Source organism: Mauremys reevesii, linkage group 13, assembly GCF_016161935.1.
Source record: "Mauremys reevesii isolate NIE-2019 linkage group 13, ASM1616193v1, whole genome shotgun sequence".
Classification (NCBI taxonomy): domain Eukaryota; kingdom Metazoa; phylum Chordata; order Testudines; family Geoemydidae; genus Mauremys; species Mauremys reevesii.
The window spans coordinates 22838723-22862691 of record NC_052635.1 but is presented as its reverse complement, the minus strand read 5'-3'; the positions used below and the strand labels follow the sequence as shown (position 1 = coordinate 22862691).

General features: G+C 44.5%; 1 long non-coding RNA gene across 1 annotated transcript in view; it reads left to right on the top strand.

The window, feature by feature from the left end:
• LOC120381246 overlaps positions 1 to 20291 on the top strand; it is a 69715-nt gene extending 49424 nt beyond the window's left edge. The window contains exons 2-3 of the long non-coding RNA XR_005587987.1: positions 17394 to 17496; positions 19945 to 20291. This is a non-coding gene — a long non-coding RNA (uncharacterized LOC120381246). The remainder of the gene's footprint in view (positions 1 to 17393; positions 17497 to 19944) is intronic.
• The last annotated feature ends 3678 nt before the right edge of the window (positions 20292 to 23969 follow it).

Below are 23969 nucleotides of genomic sequence, written 5' to 3'. Positions count from 1 at the left end.
TAACACAATTGGTTCGTAAAAATTGCATCTTAAGTCGAAATGTCATAACTCAGAACTGATAGGAACAATGTTATCGGATTGAGCGTCATAAAGTCGAAACCATTGTTGGAAAGTCGAAACAGGGTGTCAATTTATAAATGTCATAAGTACCATTCATCATAATTTGAATGTTGTAGAGTTGAGGACTGCCTATATTCATGGCAAGAATATTGACTTTAAAATTGACTCAGGAGCAGACATGACAGTCATCTCAGAAGGGACTTACAGTCGTCTTCAACCCATCCCAGGGATAATCACCAGACATAACCCTGTCTAGCCCTGGAGGTATTCTGAGCAGGTCATTACAGAAACAACTTACAAAGACATGCATTCAGAGTGCATATAATCAAAGGATCAAGCCCAACAGCCTTCTTCAGTTGTAGTGTGGCAGCCATCATGGGCCTAGTGAAAAAGGTGGAAGAACTCAGAGTATTTGATGATATTGGACTTTTGAAAGGGAATTCAGTACAAATAAACTTAATAGACAATGCTGAACCACTGTACAAACAGCTCTACCAGACACACCTTGGAAGAGACTAGCTGCAGATTTATGTGACTTCAGTGTTCATTACCTGATCATAGTGGACTATTTTTCCAGGTATATAGAAATAATGTACTTGAAAGACATAATGTGTTGCAGTGTTATAGGGAAACTGAAGGGCACTTTTGCTCATTTCAGTATTCCAGAACAACTAGTGACAAACAATGGACCACAATTCAATGCAGCAAAATTTAAGTAATTCAAAAAATATGATTTTGATCACATTGCTAGCAGCCCATATTACCCACAAATGAATGGAGAGGCAGATAGCTGTTCTGACAGCCAAGACAATCCTACAGCAAGAAGATCCATGCCTTGCTCTTCTGAGTTATAGATCAACATTGATAACAGCTACTGGCTATAGTCCACCACAACGCCTGATGAGATTAACTCAGAACTACTGTTCCAGCTTTGGAAAAGAACCTATTTCCAAAGTGGCTAGCCATGAAGAGAGTAGTCAACTGGATAAAGAAACAAAACGACCTTACAGGCACTTTTTAAAAACAGATGTCACTCAGCTAGAGCAGGGATTCTCAAACTTCATTGCACTGCGACCCCTTTCTGACAACAAAAATTATTTCATGACCCCAGGAAAGGGAACTGAAGCCTGAGCCACCCGAGCCTCGCCACCCTGGCCAGCAAGGGCATCTCAGGCTTCAGCAAGTCTAAGTCAGCCTGGGCAACCTCACTAAAATGGGATTGTGACCCACTTTGGAGTCCTGACCCACAGTTTGAGAACCACTGAGCTAGAGAACTGACTGGTCTACAACATTACTGACAATGTTTGTGTCAAACTGAATGGAGAAAAAGAATAGAGAACTACAGGAGTTATAAAGGGAAAAAATCGTCACCCAGGTCATATGACTGAGAGAGGAGAGTTCAACAGAAACTGCCAACATCTACAGATCAAATGCTACAGATGGTGGATGCAGAACAAAAAGAAGACTCAAGGATTCCAATCCGACCACAGCCAGTTGTTGCAAGTAATGGACAGCCAGATGACCAAGTTGTTACACGTTTGGGTCAAGTATGATTTTCAGAGACCCTTAACAGACTGAATGTACGGACCTTTAAAGATAGCATGAGAGTGTACATTTTGTACAATTTTGTAAATGTAAAATTTAAATGGGGAGATTAATATAATTTTGCATTCTATTACTCCTGTTCAGCCACTAGTTGGCACTGTGTGCAACGTACCTTACTTAAGCTCACAATGGCCATTCCTGGCAGTGTGTTTAAATGATCTTATAGTGAACACATCTCTGGTTTATCTCTCTAGGAAGGAAGCTCTGTAGACAGTCCATATCTGGTACAGAAGCCTGATCTGCTGGTATCAGCCCTGCAACCTACCCTGTATAAGGTGTACATGACAGGGGAAATGCTAAATGGTTAAGGGGTTCAGACTAGACAATCACCCTAAAGTTCACAGGGTTATCCAAATTGATCTCAGCCTCTTTGGGCTAAAGATCAGAGGCAGTAGACAGTCACCCTTTGCCCCCCGCCCCCCAGCCTCCTTTACTTCACAGATCTCTGCTTCAGCAGAACCTGTGGGACAAAGGCCCACAAGTACATCATATTTGTTTCACAGGAGTCATTGCTGTTGCTTCACATTCCATTAGTCCGCAAAGGTTTATCAGCCAGTTTAGATCTGACAGGTACTAAGTAGCCTAAAAGGAAAAAAGCAGTAGTGGTGAGAATAGGGGAAGAAGCACACACTATGTAGGCAATGTTTAGGCAAATCCACCTTACTCCAGTCTATGTAAATTATATTGCAAAGCAATTAGGGGTGCTGCGCAAAGAACATACCTGATGCAAACCCACAAAAGCAAGGAAATGAAGTTACGCCAGAGTTTATGATGATAAGGAAAGTTAAGTTATGGAATAGGCTTCCAAGAGTGGTCTTGGAATCCCCGTCCTTAAGAACAGGTTGAACAAACACCTGTCAGGGATGGTCTAGAGTTACCTGGTCTTACCTCAGGATAGGGGCCCTCTCGAAGTCCCTGCCAGCCCTACATTTCTATGATTCTAACATGCCTTTGCTCCTCCACACACAGACACATCTCGCACCATGACCACAGCCACTGTCTATCACTGCACTGCCCCCACCTCACCGTTCTGTACACACCCATGTACCAGATGTCCCCCCAGCACTAGTAGTTCTGGATGCTCTGTGTTGGGAGAAGGTAGTTTGGAAAAGGGTTCATAAAGACCATCCCCCCCTCTACGGTTCTTAATATGGCCAGCAGAGACCCACATCACCACCGCCCTGCCTACTGGGACCCTATTAGGCTTGGCAGATGCCACAAAGCCCAAGCAGGGTCACAGGATCATCAGGAGACTGACAATCCCAGTCATGCTTCTCAGCTGGCTGACTTGTCAAGCTGAGTAACGGTTATGGGAAGAAGCAAGGGCAAGGCAGGGCCCTGACAAATCTCTGAAGATTTACCAGTAGCTGATGACTTTACCCAGGCGATGCCCTTCAACCTGTACCCTTCCTAATGATGTCTGCACAAGTGGGCCGAAGGCACCGTCAACCTCCACGGACTTCCTTCGGAGCTGAAGGGTCTCAGCACCTCATAGGATTGAGGTCTAAGTGACTCACCAAAGCTCACCCCACACATCAGCAGCAGTCAGGCACGGTGCACACATCCGCTGCATCCCAGGCCACCATGCTATTCACTGCGTAATGCATCATTGAGAACTTGCAGAATCTAAGTATTGTTCAGTTTAGAGATAATGCACTTAGGTCACTGTATGGCACAATCTACAAAAACAACATGATTATTTTCCTTGGAGGAAATGAGGAAAAAGAAAGGAGAAAGAAAAGTGCTTATAGGGTCGAATCCTAAGCCTACTGAAGTTAATGGAAAGACTCCAATAGATTTCAGTGGTCTTTGGATGCAACTATTAATGAGAGCAAATTGATTGCAGACTGGTGGGGTAAGGAACTTCACATTGGGAATTTCATAATTACACTTCTCCTGGTCTAAAATATAAATAGTTGATGGCAACTTCCAAGACTGTCAGTTTCCCAGCTGTTATCAGAGAAATCAGGGATGTGTCTTTCCTATTTGGCCTCAGTATGCAGGTTTTAAAAACAATGCCTTTATTTATTTATTTTTAATGTTTCCAACCTTTTCAGTGTATTTGTGGAGGCTGCTGTGCACGGAAATCCCAACATTGTGAAAGAAAGGGGGGCCCTTTGGGAAATAGAATTACAAATCCCAGTTGAGTTCCAGATAAGCGTCATTTCTAGAGCATCTTGCTACCTGTCAGTGTGTTGGGCAGAGATGGCATTTATGAACGGGGAATTGTGTACTCAGTGGTAAACCACCTAGCTTCCAACATAGCCGGTAAGAAATCGGCTAGAAAAGTGCCTCAAGGAGGGGTCTAGCACAACATTTCTCAGATGCGGCCACTGTGGCCACGTGCTTTTTGTGCAGCCATGACAGCCTTCTGGGCAGTGATGGGGGGGGCGCAAAGCATCAGCCCCTCCCCTCCCTCCTTGTTGCTCCTGGATGCGCCGCCCTGTGTGGCCTCTGGAGAGAGGTGGGGCACAACGCTGCAGGAGCAAGGTGAGTTCTGGACCCACATTGGGGGCAGGGGGGTTGGATGGCAGGCTCCAGCAGTGGGACTTCAGGAGCCTAGCTGGGCGGCCCCAGGCTCTGACTGCGTAGCAGTGGGTACTGACCTCCCCGCCCCCAGCTTTGGCCATGCTGCCCTGGCCTCCAGCTGCAGAGCTTCAGCCTCTGGCCCCTGGTTCCAGTTGTGTGGCAGCCTGGCGCTGGCTCCCGGCTCCAGTCCCAGGCTCTGGCCACTCTGTGGCAGGCGCTGGCCACAGGCACCAACCCCCAGCCCCAGGCGCATGGCAGCGGACTCCAAGCACAGGGCTTTGGGCACCAACCCCTGGCTCTGGCCAGAGGGCAGCAGGTGCTGACCCCCAGCTCCCGTGGTGGAGCTGCCTTCCTGGCCTTGCATCCGTCCCCCCCAGTGCCCTGGGTCCCTGCTGCCTCCCTCAGCCTCTCATCCATCCCCTCCATTGCCCTGGGCCATCACTGTCTCCCCCAGCCCTGCATCCATCCCACCATTGCCTCTGGCCCCTGCTGCCTCCTCCTGTGCCCCCGCCCGCCAGGGTTTAATGGGTCCTGGGGTTTGCTGAGAAAAGTGATATTAACAAACATGCAAGTATCACTTTTCACAGCAGACTTACTAGCTAGCTGTGAAAAATGATATTTGTATGTTTGTTAATATCACATCACTTTTCATAGCCTCCCAGGTAGCTACTAATTGTGCTGTGATATTAACAAATATAGAAATATCACTTTTCACAGCAAGCCTCAGGATCCACTAAGCCCTGGATGGGGGTGGGGGCAGACAAAGGGGGAGGCAGCATTATTTTTGTTGTTGAGTCTGCCAAAAAAAACCCTAGAAATATGCATTACAATGATTTGGATGTGTATCTATGCATATTTAATTGTTTTTCCTAAAGTTAATTAAGTATTTTAGTTAAAATGTGTTAGTGCGGCTACCACTGAGAATTGGTGGCCGCACTCTGAGGCCACCAAAACATTTGTTGTAAGAACCCCTGGTCTAGACCGCCCAATACAGCCCTCACAAGGAAAAGGCATCTTGCCATGTACACAGCTTTAAAAAGCAACTTTAATTTGTGCGTGTGTAAAAATACATGATGGCTGAATTCTGTTATGACATTTACCTTCATGAGTGAGGAGCGCAGGCAGAACTCAGAAGTGGATATAAATGTCATAAAAGATTAGTCATCATGTATTTTATCAATGGAATGAACATGGTGTGTATTTTTGTCTCCCGCAGCTAATCTTTAGGAGTAAAATTACTTTAACGGCAGCCAGGGCCATCCTTAGGATTTATGGGGCCCTATGCAGTATTATTAAACTGGTGCCCCTATGCCCAATGGCTGCCCGGGATCGCATGTGTATTTTAGATAAGGGTGGTCATTTGAAGGATTTAGTTAAAAAACTTTATGCCTGAAGATCCAAGCATTTAAGGCTAAAGATGAATACTCAGATTGTGCATCTAAAAATCTATGCAAGGATTTTTTAGAGATGTGATTTTATAATCTTCAGCAAAACACTAATGAAATATTTTAAAGCAAATTTTTAACTAAGGTCCTGTAGACTGACATATTCTGAGTAAATTTTTTCACATCTGTGTGCTAAATTGTAAATTGTGCTGAATGTCATGTAAGTGACCGCAACTCCTCAAGGCCAGGTTCTGCCCAGATGCCTTTTCCCAGTGTAGATAAACATTATGACATGAAGACAACCTAGATTCCCTACATGGGATCTTGACAACAGCTCAAATTCTTCTCTTAGTAACATTGGTATAACTTCAGTGAACATAAGATTGGCCATACTGGATCAGACCAAAGGTCCATCTAGCCCAGTAGCCTGCCTTCCAATAGTGGCTGTCATAGGTCTCACCCCCACTTAGAGCTGTTGGGTTCCAAAATGGGGACCTGCCTTGGTTTCCCTCAAACTAAAATCCTAGTTTAGATCTGGTAAAAGCTGCCACCACCCAATAAGGTACGTGGATTGGGACACAGTCCTTCCCCAAAATCCTTGGGGATCCCAAGAGCCCCAAATCCATGGAGTTCTTACACCCAGGAGACATAAACCATTCCCCCCCTGCTTCCTCCTCCCTCCCTTTTCCTAGGAGAGATACCGGAATCCACTACAGAGGGATGCTTCCCTCCTCCCCTTTCCCTGAGAATCCACCCAAGGAAAGATCAACCAAGTCCTTTATAGAAAAGATTTATTAAAGAATAAAAAGAAAGTCACTGTCTCTGTAACCAAGATGGAACAATACACAGGGTCTAAACTTATCAATCTCTGGAGAGAATTCCCCCTCCCCTTCTTTCTCAGTAAAAGCAATAACAGTACAGAATTAAAGAAATTATATAGCAAAACACAGAATTGCAAATACAGAAATAAAAGTATAAGAATACTAGTTCCTTGCTAATACTCACTAGCTTGAATAGAAGAATTTATTGCAGAAACCTGGGAGGACTTGATTAAGATGTCTGGACTCCCTTAATTCCCAAGAGAGACTCTCTAAAAACACAAAGAACAGAAAAAAAAACTTCCCTCCACAGGGATTTGAAATTATCTTGTCCCTGATTGGTCCTCTGGTCAGGTGTCCACAGGTACTGCTTGTTAACCCTTTACAGGTCGAAAACAAAACCTTAACCCTTAACTAACTGTTTATGACAGTGGCCAATGCCAAGTGCCCCAGAGGGAATGAACAGAACAGCAATCACCAAGTGATCCATCCCCTGTCGCCCATTCCCAGCTTCTGGCAAACAGAGGCTAGGGACACCATCCCTGCCCATCCTGGCTAATAGCCATTGATGAACCTAGACTCCATGAACTTATCTTGTTCTTTTTTGAACCCTGTTATAGTCTTGGCCTTCACAACATCCTCTGGCAAGAAGTTCCACAGGTTGATTGTGCGTTGTGTGAAAAAATACTGGAGTTACTATGAGTGGAATATAAGAGCAGAATATAGCTTGTAACATCCTGGAGCAAAAGAAGTGATGTTTGGTGCTGGTCAAATCATTTGGAATGAATTTCTTTACTCTGTTTTCCTTTTGTGAACCATTTCTGAACAAACTGTGACTATCTCAAATGTATTCATGAATGTAATCAATTAATGAAATGTTTTACATCAATTGGACAATAAACAAAATAATAATTAAAAATATTCATCAATATTGTTCAGTGACTGATTCTTACTCTGTAGTTTGTGAGCAAATTGTTGTGGCCATTTGACCTTGGAATGTCGTGTTAGGTTTATCATTGTAACTACCCAATAAAATGTATTTAGAGGGGTTTTCCATTGGTTGACTGCTTTTGGAACGTTTACATTTTTTCACTTATTTTCTACAGCCATCTGCAATTTAGCTTTATTCTCTGCCTGTGACTGCAGATAGATAGTCCTATAATCTTTAATAGAACTGAGGGGGATAATGCATAATGAATAATTTAGTAAATGAATTTGGGCCTCTTTTCCTGTTCATGAATTCTTTGTGAGCGGTTCATGATTGTCTCACATTTGGTTGTTGTTCAAAAGTATCCCCTGAATAATTCCAGCTGTTAATTCGTGGTCTGTTGACTGCTTGTGAGCAGTTTGTTCTGAATATTCAATAATAAAAATGGGAGCTGTGCTGATTAGCATTGATTGGCTGTACAGCTCACAAGGTATTGTTTCTGCTCCATGACTGGATGAGAGTAACTCTTCAGACTGGATTTACTAATTCCAAATTCACTTTCCATTACTATTCTCTAATAATCACTAAAAATTGCTGTTTTCACCACTAATCCCAGAATTTGCTAGACTATTCTGAGAAAGTAAACATCAGAGAGGACAGGCACAAGCCAAAGTAATTCATTTCCCTAAGTGAGCAGATATTCACAGTCGTACTTTTTGAGCTATTTGCCCAGCTATAGTTTCAGGAATAACAAATTCCACTTGCCATGTCTGCATCATTTTCAGCCTAATTTTTTTTGAATAGATTGTGTAAAAGTTTCCCTACACACAACTACCTCTGAAACACAGCCCTCTCTGGTGTGAAAATGTGCAGTTTGGATGGAGGATTTGGATTCCAAACCCCTTTCAAAGTTTGGGACAGTTCAGATCAGGGGGTTTTGATTTAGCCCTTTCGCTGGTAAATAATTGAATTGGAATATGCAGACAATCATATTTCAATGAGGAATGTGCCTCTAGTTGCTCCTCCAGTGCAAACTAATGACTTTTTATTATGACAGTCATGACCACAGCTCTTTAACAAGTAACTTCCATTGTCATACAAATAAAATTAGAAAAAAAGGTTAAGGGACATTGAAACAATGAGTAGCTGGGAGAAGGTCAGTGTGACTCTGTGTCTAATCAATAATCCTTGTGCCTCTTTAGAATCTGACAATTCACTTGGGACCAGCCGCGAGAACAATCTGAGAGCTAGCAGGGTCCTCGGGAATACAAATTTGACAGGACTGCAGCATGCTTGCAAAGACAAACAAAACATCAACACAATGGCTTGCTGTCCTTTTTTCCAATGCTTGTTATAATATCTGATTTGATTTACCTTCTATGAGTTTGTTCTATCCTATAGACTATAAGTCTGTGGTAAATGAAACAGATTGTGCTCAGAAGGTTTAGGATGAAATACTTCCTGTCCTTGCTCAATTTACAGGATTGTGGGTCTAGGATATTATTTTTCCCCCTGTGTTATAGATTTTTGTTGGGCTTCTAAAAAAGAAAAAGAAAATTGCTAGTTATATAGCATTTGTAGGCTATGAAAATGTATTGTTATTATATTAAATTCAGGAAGAAGGCTATAATAATGGTGGGGGTATTAGGATAAGAGCTTAATGCAAAGCCTATTAAAGCCCCAGTAGGAATCTTTCCATTAACTTCAGCCGGTGTTGGATCAGGCCCTAAATGTAGTCTTTAAAGCCTTGGGAGCATTAATGTCTCTTGCTCTCTGTTTTAATGGTTGAAGCCTGGCATAACTTCAATTATGTGTATGGAGTTATTCTGGTTATTCATTTATGTGACTGAGAGCGGAATTTGGCCTTTGGAACATAAACAATTTAATTGCATGATATATACCATTTAATTGACATCAGCAGGCCAGTCAAGTAGTAGAAATTCAGAATCTCTAAGTTGGTTGAAATTCTATTAACTTAACCCAGGAGGGGGTGGGGGAGGGATTTTCAGCTGTCAGGAGCTGACCCTGTATTCTCATGACCCATCAACATGCTGGGTGCCATAGGGGCAAGTAAACAAGACAAGGGCCCTGTCCTGAGGAGCTTCTAAATTCAAGAGGGATAGGACCAAGGAAGGGAAGGCAACATAGGAGGAGGAGACAGGAGCTTAATGTTACTGCACAAATCTTGCCGATTTGTCTTCCGCTTTATGATAATTCTTGTGTGCTGTGCTTGTAAATTATTTATCATCTAGATGTGAATGGTAGGGCAGGGTGGACATGGGTCTGTGGATAGTAACAAGGCAGCAGTATGGGAGTGGGGTTTAAAAGAGGCTGATGCTGGGAGAACGTGAGGTTGCACGGAGTGGCTGGCAGAGGATCAGGAAGATGTTCACTGGTGTCTCTGCTGCACTTGCTGGTGGCTATTGGGGCTGGGCCATGGGCTGTCTGTGCGCCAATCAGTTACCAGCTTGCAGCAGGAGACCAGTAGCAGAGACTGGATCGAGCAGAGTCAGAAACCAGAGTCTAGAGGCCACAGCAAGGTGAGATCTGGAGCAGAAGCAAGCAGGCAGTCTGCATCGTTGCTCAGACAATTGTTCTTCAGGGCTTCCTGGTTTATATACCAGCATGGGCCAACCTGTGGGCTGAGGGGGGCTGCCGTTCAGGCCTTGCTGGGTGGGACTTCCTGCAGTGTCTAGCTTCACAGGGTCCCCCAGCAGATTCCTGGCCTAAGCTTCCAATGGTGATGGAGAAGCATCAGCAGACTAAACTCCCCATGCTTGCTGGTTCTAGCCCAGTGGGTTATTACAGTCTCTTGTGGAGAACTGGCTGGTTGTTAGGGCTTGCTCTTCTGTCTGGTACCAGCTGCCCCAGTAGTCCACATGAAAAGACAGCTAAAATACATTCACTATTTTGCTAAAGTTACTTTCCTGGGTAAGCAACTGCTGGCAGTGTCACTGGGCAGTATGCAAGCCTTAATGCCGAGAGCTGGCTGAGAATTCTCCAGTGGAACATTTCCATCAGGAAATGCTATTTTGTTGAAAGCAAAACATTTTGTGATCAACCCCAAACACTTTTTTTCGGGGAGAGAGGGGGTGAAAGGACAGCATTTGGTTTTCATCCTGAAATGGAAAGTAAAACATGTTGAAATTATGGATTTTCCCACAAAACAGTATATCCAGTTCCTTCCCCACCCTATTTATGGGGGGGGGGGCTGGGCAAGCGTGGGAAGAACTCTTTGTGATCACAAGTAGGGAGATAGTCCCTCTCTAAAAATAAGGTGGAAGGGAAGATTTTCAAAAGCTCCTAAGTAATTAGGCACCCAGTTACCATTATCTGTCAATGGGACTGGTGCTCCTAAATCCTTTATAGGAGCTCTGGAAAATCATCCTCAAGGTTCACAGAATGAAATAGCCAGAGAACTCCTGGAGTACGAGGAAGCAAGGGGTCAGGGAACATGCTCAGAACACCATACAGGTAACACTGTTCATCACTTACATGGGAGGCATTTGGAGAAGCGAGTCAGAGATGGAAGCCTGTGGAGATGGGTCTGGTGGGGGTCAGCAGAAAATTCCAATAGAGCAGAGGAAGGGACAGCACCCCACACTTACTCTTGATTATAATCCTGGATTTATAGTCTTGACCTTCAGAGATTAATTTCAGCCAGGATGTGCAGTGCAGTTTATTTCTTACTGTCATATACCTACAAAGATTAACAATCATAGACTTTGCACATCTGTAGACAGATGCACAACCAGGGTGACATTCCTGCAGGGCAGCACAAGAGCCAGCCCCATTGCCCCGATGCCATTGTGGGTGAAAGCCAAGGGCTGAGAAGACTGAGCTCCTCTTTCCCCTGCTGCTTTCTGTGGGGATAGAGGGCTCTGCCCTCCAGGGTGGTCAGTCAGCACAGCACCTTGCACAGGTAGTACAATCATGTCAAAGTAACAACAAAAATGTTGCCAACACCAAACATTCAACACTCAGCCATCAGCCCTACCCCCAAAAATCAGAGATTAGCTTAGAAAACAGTTAGATTTGGTAAAGAAGTTGTCCAGTGGTTAGAGCACAAGCCTAGGGTTTGGGGGTCAGTTCTGTGCTCTGCCACTGCCTTCCTGTGTGACCTTGGGCAAGTTACTTAGTGTCAGTTCCCCACCTGTAAAATGGATAATAGCTCTTCCCTCCCTCACTGCTGTGTGGAGAGAATAGATACATCAAACATTGTGAGACACCTTGAGATCTACTGAGGAAAAAGCACTACAGAAGAGCTAGGTACTATTATTATTTATTTGTCTTTTGGGTTTAAGGACCTTAGGGGAGGATAGTCCAGTGGTTGAGATATTAGGGAGGGACCAAGGAATTATAGATTTGAGTCCCTGCTCTCTCATAGACCTGCTGTGTGGATCTAGACAAAACACTTAGTCGCTCAGTACCCCACTTATATCCTTTAACTCAAAGTGGTGTTGTGAGGATAAATACATTAAAGATAGTGAGGTGATCAGAAACTACAGTGAGAGAGGCCTTATAAGTTCCTTAGATTGATAGAAGGCACATGTTCAGACTTTTCTCCATAACTACAAAGATTACAGTCTTACTTATAAAAGTGCTGAGACACTCCTAAAATCACACGACTCCAGGATGAAAAAACAGTCTGCCCCCAGAGAGTGAGGCAGTGAGTGTAGGGGACGATCATTAAGACATGAGTTTTAAAATGTATTACATGAGTGTTTCAATAGCATGGGAGTAAATATCCTCACTGCCCAGGGGAACAAAGCAAGTTGACGTACCAGGGCCCACTCGTACCCAAGTTATGCCCTCGGTGCCACAGCACTTTCATAAATCCAGGCTGATGTTTCAGCAGAGAAGTTCAGAAAAACAGAGCCCTCAAAGTAGAGCTCATTAAAGTGCACCACATGCAGCCATGCCACGTATATACAGTAGTCTCTATAAATTTGAGCCATTAATCAGATGGTGCTTAATTAGAAAGCTTATAGTTATTTCCAAATGTTTTTACTCCAGGTTACACAGTAAATCACTGCCTTTTAATAGACCTGCTCAGGAAATGGAGATGGAAACAAACAAAAATAAAAATCCATGAATCCCATTTTACTGTAATAAAAGAATGTTAATTGCTTGTGGCCAATGGGGGTTTGCATTTATGTTAGCATTTTGTTACTCACTTCTAAATTAAGTTGACACTGCAACAAACAGTCCTACAGCAACACTCACTAACTACCTCAGGCAGCTGCATCTCCGTCACTTCTCTAGCATGTGGTCATATGCTTTGTTCCCTGCATGCGCTGGCACTATTGATTAGCATTTAATTAAAACAATGTTGTTTGTTTTGAGGAATCAGCAGAGCGAAACCCTGATTGTGGAGATTTTCAAACATATCTAAGTAAATGTGATCCCCAATTCCCATTAAGGGGAATCCTTTCAGAGTCTTTCATAATCTGATCTTATCAAAGCCCAATTGAACTATGAACCTTTTGAGCTAGTTTCCTGTGGCATGTAAAATTACTCCCAGCTGAGTTATAGGAGTGCTTCCAACCAGCCACTCCTGAAATTATATTGCAGAGTGACACCACAAAATTCTGAGTTCCAGACTCGTCCCCAGAAATGTGCATCTTGTACTGCCCGACACCCTCCTGTACAATACAAACTCATACAAAATCCATCATTTCATTAATAGAAAATGATACGCACAGAGCCTGTTATCTCAAAATCCAATCCCACACACTTCAATCCAACACACAAAAATATAAATAAAACAATACCAAAAGCCCCCCCCCGGCTCCATGCGGGGGGGGCATCGCGAGGGGCATGCATCCTGCCGCATCCTGGCTCTGGCTGGCCTGCTGCTGCTCTGCTGCTGAATTTCTGCAGTGTGGCTCTCTGGTCGGCCTCGCTTGTGGCTCGGCGTGGCGGCATCGATAAAATGCGCACGAAATGCCTGGTATTTCGGCAGATGATCCGCCGCCCCCACGGTGCTTCGTCTGGCGTCCGCCAGATGAAAAGGTTGGGGACCACTGCAATAAAGCAAGTTTATTAACTATAGAAAGATTGATTATAAGTAATGGGAAATAAAAGTCAGAACTAGTTATAAAGAAATAAAAGGTAAAACTCAAACGAATCCCTATCTTAACAAGCTAAATGATTTTAAAGCAAAAATGGTTTTTCTCACCATATGCTTACAGCAGTCTGGCTGGATCTTTCAGCCAGGAACCCTCCCACATTTCAATGATGCTTCTTTTGTCTTTCAAACATTGTTGCTGATGTGACTAGAAATGAGGGGAGAAAGGTGATGTGAGGCCTCTGTTCTTTATTTTTATATCGTTTCCTCCTCTTTGTGAACCATCTCCAGCTGGGGTTCAAGTGACAGCCAGTATGTTTACGCAGGGACCCTCAGCTGATCCATTGCCAATATGTAAAGTTCTCAGTCACACCCTTCTCCCTGCCAAAGAATGGCTGCTTAACCAGATAATAGTCCACTTGATTTTGTTGACACCTGGCTGAGGTGTTGGCTAGCCTTTTGTCTCTGGGGAACTGGTCTGAAGCTGTTTCCTCAGACTTGGAACATGCCTTATACAGTAGAATTTAATAACTTTACATACAGTGTTGCCACACATATTTTACCAGGACAATAATGCTCAGCAGATGAGTTTTAAAAATTGTTCAAAATTTATCATAGTTTTTAAAAAAGGGTGAACATAATAGTACAGACTGTCACAGAACGTAGGCGGGATTAAAGTCCCATCGCCCTGCACTGGTGGGCTACGGAGACAGGAGAGTACTCCACAATGCTAAAGGATGCCGCAGCGGACATTCTCCCCATGCCCTTCTTGGAGCTCTAGGAAGACCTGGTCTCTGTGCATTCAATGCCAAACTGCACTGACCTTATGTGATTCACATTGCATTACAAACTCATGTCTAATGTGCTGTTACCCCTGTCTCATTCAGGTATTCTCCTCTCAATGACTGTTGTTTCCCATAAGTACCATGTGGCATTTTTCTGAGGAGAATTTCATTTTAAGCCCATGTTTCTAATCTGGATAGCTAGGGCACTTTGGATTCTTTCCATCCTGATTGGTGTTCGCAATTCTCTATAGTTTAGTATCATCGGTGAATTTCATTCATGTGCCATTAACTCCCTCTTCCAAATGATTAAGGATGATGTTAAATAAGATTAGACCTAATACTGATCCTTGCTGTATTGTGCTAGATATCTTCCCCCTCCCCCCATTTAATCAGTGCCCTTTGACTGGAGTGTTTTAACCTTCATTTTTTTTGCAAAGCATGTGTAGTTTTGTAATTCTGTGGTTTTAAATTTGCAAAATTCCCTTTCTTCTGGGGGTAAGAACCCCCCTGACACATTCAGTTTTCAGATGATTGTTTCCACATATACACAGAGCCAACTCTGTGAACAAAAGGATTACTGAGCTCTGCACATGAAGAATGCTTAGGGCTCTAATGTAAGATTTCCCAAAGTGCTCAACATTAACTTAACTCTGCTTCCATCGACATCAGTGACAAGATGACGTCTATGTGAACAGATTTAGGCCAATGCTGAACATGCTAGAAAATCTCACACTTCAGATGCAGTACACAGAAAACAAGGGACTAAAAGTTACATAGCTAAACATATCCCATCAGCTGGGTATATTTTACCATTCAAACTCTTAGATGTGTACATTCTGCAGCTCTGGGTGTTTATTTCCATACGGGCCTTAACTAATAAACCTACCATTTCAATCATTTTCAGCTGCCTGATCTGAGTATGCACCTGCTAATCATTTTCAAGAGAACCCATTTTACTCAATGTAAACTTAAACCAATAAATGCCATAAAAGATGTATTTTTCCTGTTGGGGCTCAAGCCATCCTATTTCTAGTTATTTTGAACCTCTGCAAGGCCATCAATCTGCTCGGAAGCGCTCCTGCCAGAAGTCTCTGACAGTTCACAGGCTAAATGGTGATGCTGGAAAGTCTGGAGCTGAGGAAAGGAGCCTGCAGGAAACACTTTTTACCAGGCGACGAATAAATGACAGAAACAAATTTTAAATGGTGATTTAAATTAGATGATGAAACTAGGGACAGAGTGTGACGGAGCAGGGAGTGGGGAGTATTGACCTGGGGATGTTGCGGGGGAGTTTTACTGATACTGTCTGCATTGGTGATGGGATAGCAGGGTGTGACTTCACTTGAGGGATGATACATGAGCACGTAACCTGAGCCCAGGAGAGGGATGGGGCCAGGTGACACCTTCGGCCCAGGAAACTGGACAAAGGCTGGAGGAGGAGCCAGGATGTGTGGCTGGAGGGGACTGCTGGAGGTGGTTTCAGTTTGGAGCTGGCTGGGGAAATGGAGGGAGGCCAGAACCAGGTCTGGCTCCCTACCCCACAAGATGGACCTGACCGAGGGGTCCTGTTCTCTGTACCTACGAGCTCTGTTTGGGACTGTGTTCCTGTCATCTAATAAACCTTCTGTTTTACTGGCTGGCTGAGAGTCATGGAGGATTGCAGAAAGTGGGGGGGTGCAGGGCCCTGTCTCCCCCACAAACTTCGTGACACCGGGGTATCAGGAAAGGGCAGGAAAACTAGTCTTGACTTTTACTTAAATGGAAGAGATGAAGGATCTGGCCCCTGGTTCAGATTTTGACTACTGATTAGGTGATGGGGCAATCCATCAGAAACATAATTAGTTGACGATATGGGATATGGGTTGTTGTATAGCTGTAGCTGTGCTCTTGATGTGACACCCTGGGAACAACAATCTACTAGTACGATCTCCTTGGAGACTGGCTGTTCTTGCTAACAGCATCCCTGCAGGATTTCGCCAGGCAGTCTAGAGTACAGCAGATGACTGGGCCCCCAGTAGGTAAGGCAAGGGTAAGGGAAGACAAGGAACAAGCCGTTATCTTTCCTCACCTGACATGGTCACCCTGAACGTGGTTCATTAGAGATGAGAGTTCAGCTCTTTCGGATGAGGAAAGAAACAAGCAAAGCTATGAGGCTTTGTTCCAGTGTTACATTTTTCGATCTTCAAGTATGACAGGGTGGAGCTGTGTCTGCACCAGAAATACTAGTGAACTCTTGAGTAAGGGTCTGCAAGAGCTGAAAGCCAAGTGCAGCATCATAGGAAAATATATTGCTAGGCACAGGAGAAGTCCCATAGCTCCTCTGAACGTTGGCCATCTAGTTAGGTTTCATTTTCAAATTAAAACATGACTGAATGAAAGGAGTAGCAATTTCTGGGTCCTCTTCTTATAAAGAATCTTCTTTTCATGAAAGGAGTTGGTCTGGAGACATATGTGCATCTGTTCACATATGTGCACATATGTGCATCTGTGTCCCAGCCATATTAGTGTTGATTTCATTGCTGCTTTCTTACATCTTCCACATTCAAAAGCAGAAGCTTGTTGTACCATTATTCATGATGGCAGGGAGGGAGGGGGAAAGTTATAACTGATGAGACTTCTTTTTATTGTGAAGAGTGTGAAATTAAAATGGAAAAAGGCCCAAACATTTTGGCTCCAAGTTAGAGGAGATGGAACATCTGCAATTCACTTTTAGGGGATGGAAGCCAAAGCCAGCTGGAAAGAGATTAAGTGCCCTAGTGACATCCACATACCATTGAGAACTTCCAACATTTTGTAACCATATGACATCACAAGTTCCCACTGGATCCGCTGTTTAGATTCAGCCCCTGCTCCAAGTCCAAGCCTGTACATTTGTAAAGAAAAGCTGCAATCTGTGAGCTATTTTGCTGCCCAGAAATAACACGGGCTCACCTGCCAAGTAGTCAGTGTCCTTCTCCGCATTGCGGAAGCGCTGGGATCAATTTTCAGCCTTGGTCTTTTGTTTCCTTGGCCAGCAGGAGCTTGGCTGTGAGGACAGCAACAAAGCCCTGAAGCTACAAAGCAACTCATGCCACTCAACAATGGGTCCTGCAGCTGGGGATGATGCAGCAGGGATGGGCTCTGTGGAAACAGAGGTTGGTGCTGAAAATCTGGGCTAATATGACTGCAAGGTAAATCTAAAGGAAAACATTTTCTCTGATTGTGTGATTTCAGGTGTAGGCAGCGAAGTTGGGAGATTGGAAAACAACATGAGAGGGGGTATGGTCTTGCATTGCAAGTCCATGTACAAGGTGGACTACTTCTGCAATGAGTGGAAGTAAGTTACAAGCCCTTTATGCCTCTGTTGCCTTCTTTGCCAGCATGCAGGGTAAATAAAGGGGTGAGCCTTGGGAGGAGAGGGGGCCTCCCTGCAATCCTCAGCTTGCTAATCAGGAGCACATCTGCGTGCATCTCTCTTTGGCCTTGGTAGATAGACAGCAGCACTCCCAATAATGCAAGATTAGCTCTCCCTGTTCTTCACTTGCACTGATATATTCTAGAGTCCTCATGAGCTCCAGGTAAGGCAGGCCTGCAACTGTGTCCAACCCTTGAGAACAGGAGACATCCATGTTAGGTGTGGCAACATTTCTTCCACCCTGCTGGGCAGGGGCGGCTCTACCTTTTTGGCCGCCCCAAGCAGTCATGCGCGGGAGATGCCCCGGAGCCGCGGGAGCAGCGGACCTCCCGCGGGCATGACTGCAGAGGGACCGCTGGTCCCGCGTGACTCGGCTGGACCTCCCGCGGCTGCGGATGGTTCGCGGGTCCGGCGGCTCCGCTTGAGCTGCCGCAGTCATGCCTGCGGGAGGTCCAGCCGAGCCGCGGACGCAGCGCCTCCGCAGTCCGGCCGGCGGCAGGTCCAGTCGTCCTGGGGCTCCGGTGGACCTCCCGCAGGCATGACTGCGGCAGGTCCGCCGGCCCAGCCTGCCGCCCCCCCCCCGGCGGCAGAGGACGGGCCGCTCCTCGGCTCGCAGCGGCAGGATGAGCTGGGGCCCCAGCCTTTTGCCGCCCCCTACATTTTGCCGCCCTAGGCACCAGCTTGTTTTGCTGGTGCCTAGAGCCGCCCCTGCTGCTGGGACATCTCTTAGGTCATGGCTACACTTGCAGATGTAGAGTGCCGGGATTTAAACCAGCCCTCGGAGACCACAGCACAGAAAGCACTGCTGTGTGATTACACTATCAGCTGCAAGCGCAGTCGTGTGGCCACATTAGCAGCTCTTGCACTGCCACAGAGATCAGTGCATTGTGGTAGCTATCCCAGTGTACAAGTGGCTGCAGTGTGCTTTTCAAATGGGGGTGGAGTGTGACAGGGAGTGTGTTGTGTATGTGTGCGGGGAGAGGGAGTGTGTTTTCAGGGGGGCAGAGTGTGTCAGGATGTTGTCTTGTAAGTTCAGGCAGCAGCAGGGGGAAACCCCAACATCAGCCCCCTCATCCCGCCCCCAAACACACACGCAGACACACCTGCCTTGGTGGCAGCAGCAGCAGTATTCCACAGTAATGGTTTGCTTTGTCCCGGAGCAGATAAGCATGCCGGCTGTCAGAAACGGAGCTTTGAAAAGGGATATCCGCATGCCTGCAGCCGAGTTCAAAACAATGACAAGAGTGGCCACTTGACTTCAGGGGCTAATGGGACATTTCCAGAGGCCAATCACAGTGCAGTAATGCAACACGTTGTCCACACTGACACCTGGGCATTTCAAGCTCTATGCTTCTCGTGGAGGTGGATTACCAGGAACGCTCCAGCTGCAGAGTCCAGGCACTTTAAGTGCCTTGCCAATGTGGACACCTCAGGAGTTAGGGCGCCCGGGGCTGATTTCATGCGCTCTAACTTGCAAGTGTAGCCAAGGCCTTAGTCAACAACTCACTGCCATGTGGCTAAGCCCCGTATAGAGGAATGGGGCTCATTGCTTCTTAAATATAAATAACTATTGCACACTGTCTATTTGTTAATACAAATAAAGCTCAGTTTTCTGACCAGTTGTCCTGATATTTCAAGGACCATGCTGATTGGATAATGCCCAACAAGGAATCAGAAGTGCAGAGGTCAGTGTGAAATCCTGGCTTTATTGAAGTCAATGGGAGTTTTGCCACTGACTTCAGTGGGGTCAGGATTTCACCCCAGACATTTACTGGCATTTATTTCATTTTTGCATCCTCTAAACGTAAATAATCAATGTAAAACCTAGAGCAAAAATTCTCTGCTCTGTGGGTTCTATCGCTGCCTTTGAAGCACTCCCTCTGTCCATAGTCCTTCCATTGGAGTTAGTTGCAGTTCCATGTAGACAAGGTGAAATCCACCCCTCTGCAGATGGGCAGTACCAAGCCTATGCACGACTCAATTAAGTGGGGCATGAGTACTGCATAGCCCTGGTGCTGCCTTCTGCATGGAAGCGGATTGCACCCAGTGTGAGCGCAGACTACACAAGAGCTACAGAAAGGAGCACTTTGTCCATCAGCTGTGAGCCTGACAGTTTCCACAAGCTAGGAAGCCAGGTGAGTAAGTCTCTCTTTCATTCAGCTTCCAAATTTCCTTGAAGAGGGAAAAATAAAAGCAATAATTGGAGAGGAAGATAGAGAGATGAAGCAGTGGGGTCCCTTCAACACGGGCCTCTCACCATCTCTTCAGGGAATGGAGACAAACAGCAAAGGATACAACACTACATTTTCCAGCTGTTGTCTCTAAGTACAGATGCTGACATCAGCCCAGTAACCTCATGTCTTTCCTCAGGAGAATGTTGGGTTGAAGAAAGGGGCTGGATTTACAGTGCTGGAGACTGAAGTTCTTTCTCTGGAGAGTCATTAAAGCAGAGACAGCTGCCCAGTGAGACCAGCTCCAGCAGTGAGATAAGTTCCTCCTCCATGATCCAACAAGGCAGGTGGTGGAGCTGTGTACCGGCTGAGCTGGTGGACTCTGAAGACTCATGAAGTGGAGAACCCACTGCTAGGAACTGGCATGAAATTCATTGACACATATCCCATTGACCACCAAACCATGGTAAAAACCCCATGGTAAAAACAGTCACTACCAGCCAGGTAAAGGGAAGATGGGCTCCATTTCCTATCTGACACCAAATGTTAATCACCAGGAATAAATGAGATCATTAGATTTTGGCTACCTGGTCAATTTCCTGCCTATCGGGTCAGCGCAGTGAAGACACTGGTCATATCCTAAATGCTGTAGGATTTAACCTACTGCTTTATATTCCAGAACGGCAAAAACAAATCATAAAGTTGCAGCGCTGCTGCAGTCAAGATGTGCTGCATTAAACCAGGAACTATCCAATGTGCATGCTAAATGAAGAGGTGTTGAGTTTGTGTTCTACAGGAGAAAATATACTGCCAAGCCTAGTTAATAATGCAGGCTCTCAGGGATCGGCAGTTCTAAACCCCTCTGATAATAGCAAATTGAACTGGCTCCTCTGCTGAGGGTTTTCTGTAACTGAATCATACCCATATAATAAGAGAAATGGGCACTGTCTCTCCTGCTTACTGTTTCTTCATTTATGTAAGTTTTTAAACAGCTTTTCTTCCTTGAGAGACATTTACCGCATTATAAATGGAAACTTCTCCTGTAACAATACCTTTTTCTAACAAGATTTGTAATCAGGCTGTTTCCATTGAACTGTTGTTACTCAAGTTATTAATTTGTCATTTCTCTAAGAACATGATCACAGAAAGAGACAAGCAAAGGCATTTATCCACCTAGAGGCAGATCAGTATATATTTAATTACAGCAAAGAAAGCTGAAGGATTTTTTTTATCAGCCCAGCAGTTTAAAAGCTTACACTGCAATTTGCATAAATTGATATGCACTTTTTTTTATTTAGATTTGCACATCTTATTTGATTAACAATAATGACTTTGGCAGGGTCATAGCAAATGTCATCTTAGGAGAAAGATCCTTTCTCTATGGTGATACTTTCTCCAGTGCCGGGGGAAGCAGACATTGGAAACTAGCATTTAATGAACACTTTCCTTCCCCCTGGGATGACAGCAGAAGGAAAGTGTCATTGTCCCTGGAAGCTAAGAGGTTATGAAGTGTTGTTTGCACCTACTGTGGCACTTTTTTTCCTAAAGATGAGTGAACAAAGGCATTTCAGCTATTCTGTACGACTAGTATCAAAATAAATGAATAAAAGAATCTTTTGAGAATGCTAGGCACCCCTTTCAAACAACAGATTAGGTTCACTTGGGAGTTGTGGGAAGGGATCTCAGCATGATTTTGTGTCAAGAAAGATGAGTGTAAATAGAGGCTCAGTGCAAGGCAGAAGGACAGAGGTTCACATAATATGCAAGGATTTGGGCTCATGCCTACTGGTAGGGCTGGGTGCCCAGATTTTTAATGAAGTAGTTTTGCCAATGCGCCTGCCCCCACTGCTGTTAACTATCTGAACATATCTATGGTTTTAAGTTTTTATGCCACAAATGGTTGCAGAAACAGAATTTTAAATGTGCACATGCAAGTATTTGTGCAATGCATAAGGCCCTACCAAATTCATGGTCCATTTTGATCAATTTCACAGCCAGAAGGTTTTTAAATTGGTCAATTTCATGTTTTCATCTGTTACATCTGAAATTTCATGGGGATCCCAACCCAAAAGGTACCATGAAGTGGATTCCCCCTTTGCCCCACCAAGCAACCATGCAGGGGAAGGACAAGTCTTGTCCCTCCCCAGCTGGCTGGGACTCGCAACTAGGAGCCCCGTGGCTGGGGCACTCCCAGCAGCACAGGGAGATCAGATTTCATGGGGAAGGGTTTATTTCACAGTCCATGACACGTTTTTCATAGCCATGAAATTGGTAGGGCCCTAACAATGCATTCCACCAATTTGGGAACAGGGCATAGTAATAATACCATGTCACTTAGCAGACTGCTTATGACTAGGGAACATAGCTTGAGTAATAAGTATCAAATACTCACAGAAAACTGATCACCAGTGTCAGTTGAAAAATTTCCATCAAAACCAGTTTTCAATGGAATATTGGATTTTTGACAACAGTTTTTTGTGTGAAAAGTATCTGCTTTCTGCAGAAAATTTTGAATTCCATCAAACAACCGAGCTCTTGAAAACCAAACATTTGAAATTAGAAATAGGCTAGGCTTGTCAGTGATGCACTGCAGCCATGACTCTCCTGTGGTGCATCACAGTGGTCAACAAGAAGGGAAGCTGTAGTGATTGATGGGTGATGTAGTCCAGCCTACAGTTTTTGGGGTTTGAGGCACTCAAACTATAGATCCCATGATGCACTATAGTAGCATTTCTCAATCAAAATTTTCAGTTTGGGGCTGAAATTTTTAAGTTTTTGACTAAAAATTTTCTGCTTTTGACTTTTTGCCCTAATGGTGGAATTTTCAGGCAATTTTTTTCCAGCCAACTCTTCTGCTCATTGTCAATCCATAACATTTTAAATAATTGTGAAAAAGTATTTGAATAATTTCATATAACAAATAGTATTAGAAAGTTAACTGTATGGAAAGGTTCTCATTGAAACTTAAGTAGTCCATGAATGAGTCTTCAATAAGCAAGGTTATCAAAAATATAAGAAGTGAAACATGGTTTTCTTTCTCTACTAAAGTTTCTTAGAACCAGCCAAGCACTTACAGAAGTCAAACCATCTTTACCAGTGTACTTTGCATGAGTTTTCCGTTTTCACCCATACCATTCCTGGATCTTTGCTAATCTCTGGTATCTTCAGACAGATAAAGAGAAAAGAGGCATTTAAATATGTCCATTAGGGCAAGAGGTTGGGGAGCCTAGGTGAAATGGAAGAAAGGCCTACTCTCCTGCTGTGTGTTTGTGAGAATACCTTATTGCTTGGTTGTTAGAGCCAGCTCAATTTTCACCTTTGGAGTAAGGTCTTTCCAATGATGATCTTGTTTCTCAGTGCATGAGCTCATAGATTGTCATAATTCAAGAAGGACAAGATCTGGTTAAACCTGCGTTAAGGCAATTTATGATGTATTGGACATGGCTTACTGCTCCATTGTTGTGCAGCAACACATTGGAGACATTAATTGCTATGGGCACCTGGTCTTTCCCAGAAATTTGAGGCAAAGGTGGTAGACATGCCTTTTGAGGCTTGTTTAGTACCAAGATGGGGGCAATACCTTAGAAGAATGGAAAGAGACCAGGTCCACTGGTTGTCCATTGGAGATTTCCTAGTCCTCCTAGTTGCAATTACATCAGCCATAAAGGTGAGCAATACCCACGTCCTTTGACTCATCCTCCGTATGCAACTATCCACAAAGAAAAGGTGGTTTTACTCCCTCACCCCTTGTTCTTGCACAAGGTGATGTCCAAATTCCATCTGAAGCTGATCACCGCCCTTTCTGTTCTTCTTTCAGCCATCTTATGATATGCTGTATCTGATGAGAACCAGCTACATAAACTAGAAGTAAAAGGAGCTATTATTTGGCAAGGACTGACCTCTTTCACTGATAACTTGTCAGGGGACCCAAAAAGGGCAAGCCCAGTCTCTCTTTAGACATTGTTTCCCGGCGGTGTCCACCCCACTCTGAGCAAGAATTCTTACACAAAGTCACAAGCTAAAACCTGGGCTTCACCTGAGCCCTATTTGCATGTAACCTCTCCCACCTTAGCCCTATTTGCATGTCGCCCCAGCTCCAGCCCGAGTGGCAATGTTCCACACTGCTAGTGTGCTCGCTCAAGCTCTGCTAGTGTGAGTCTATCTACCCAGACTGGGAGATTTGTTCCCAGGTGCAGTGTAGACAGACTCATAGGCCGGAGCTGG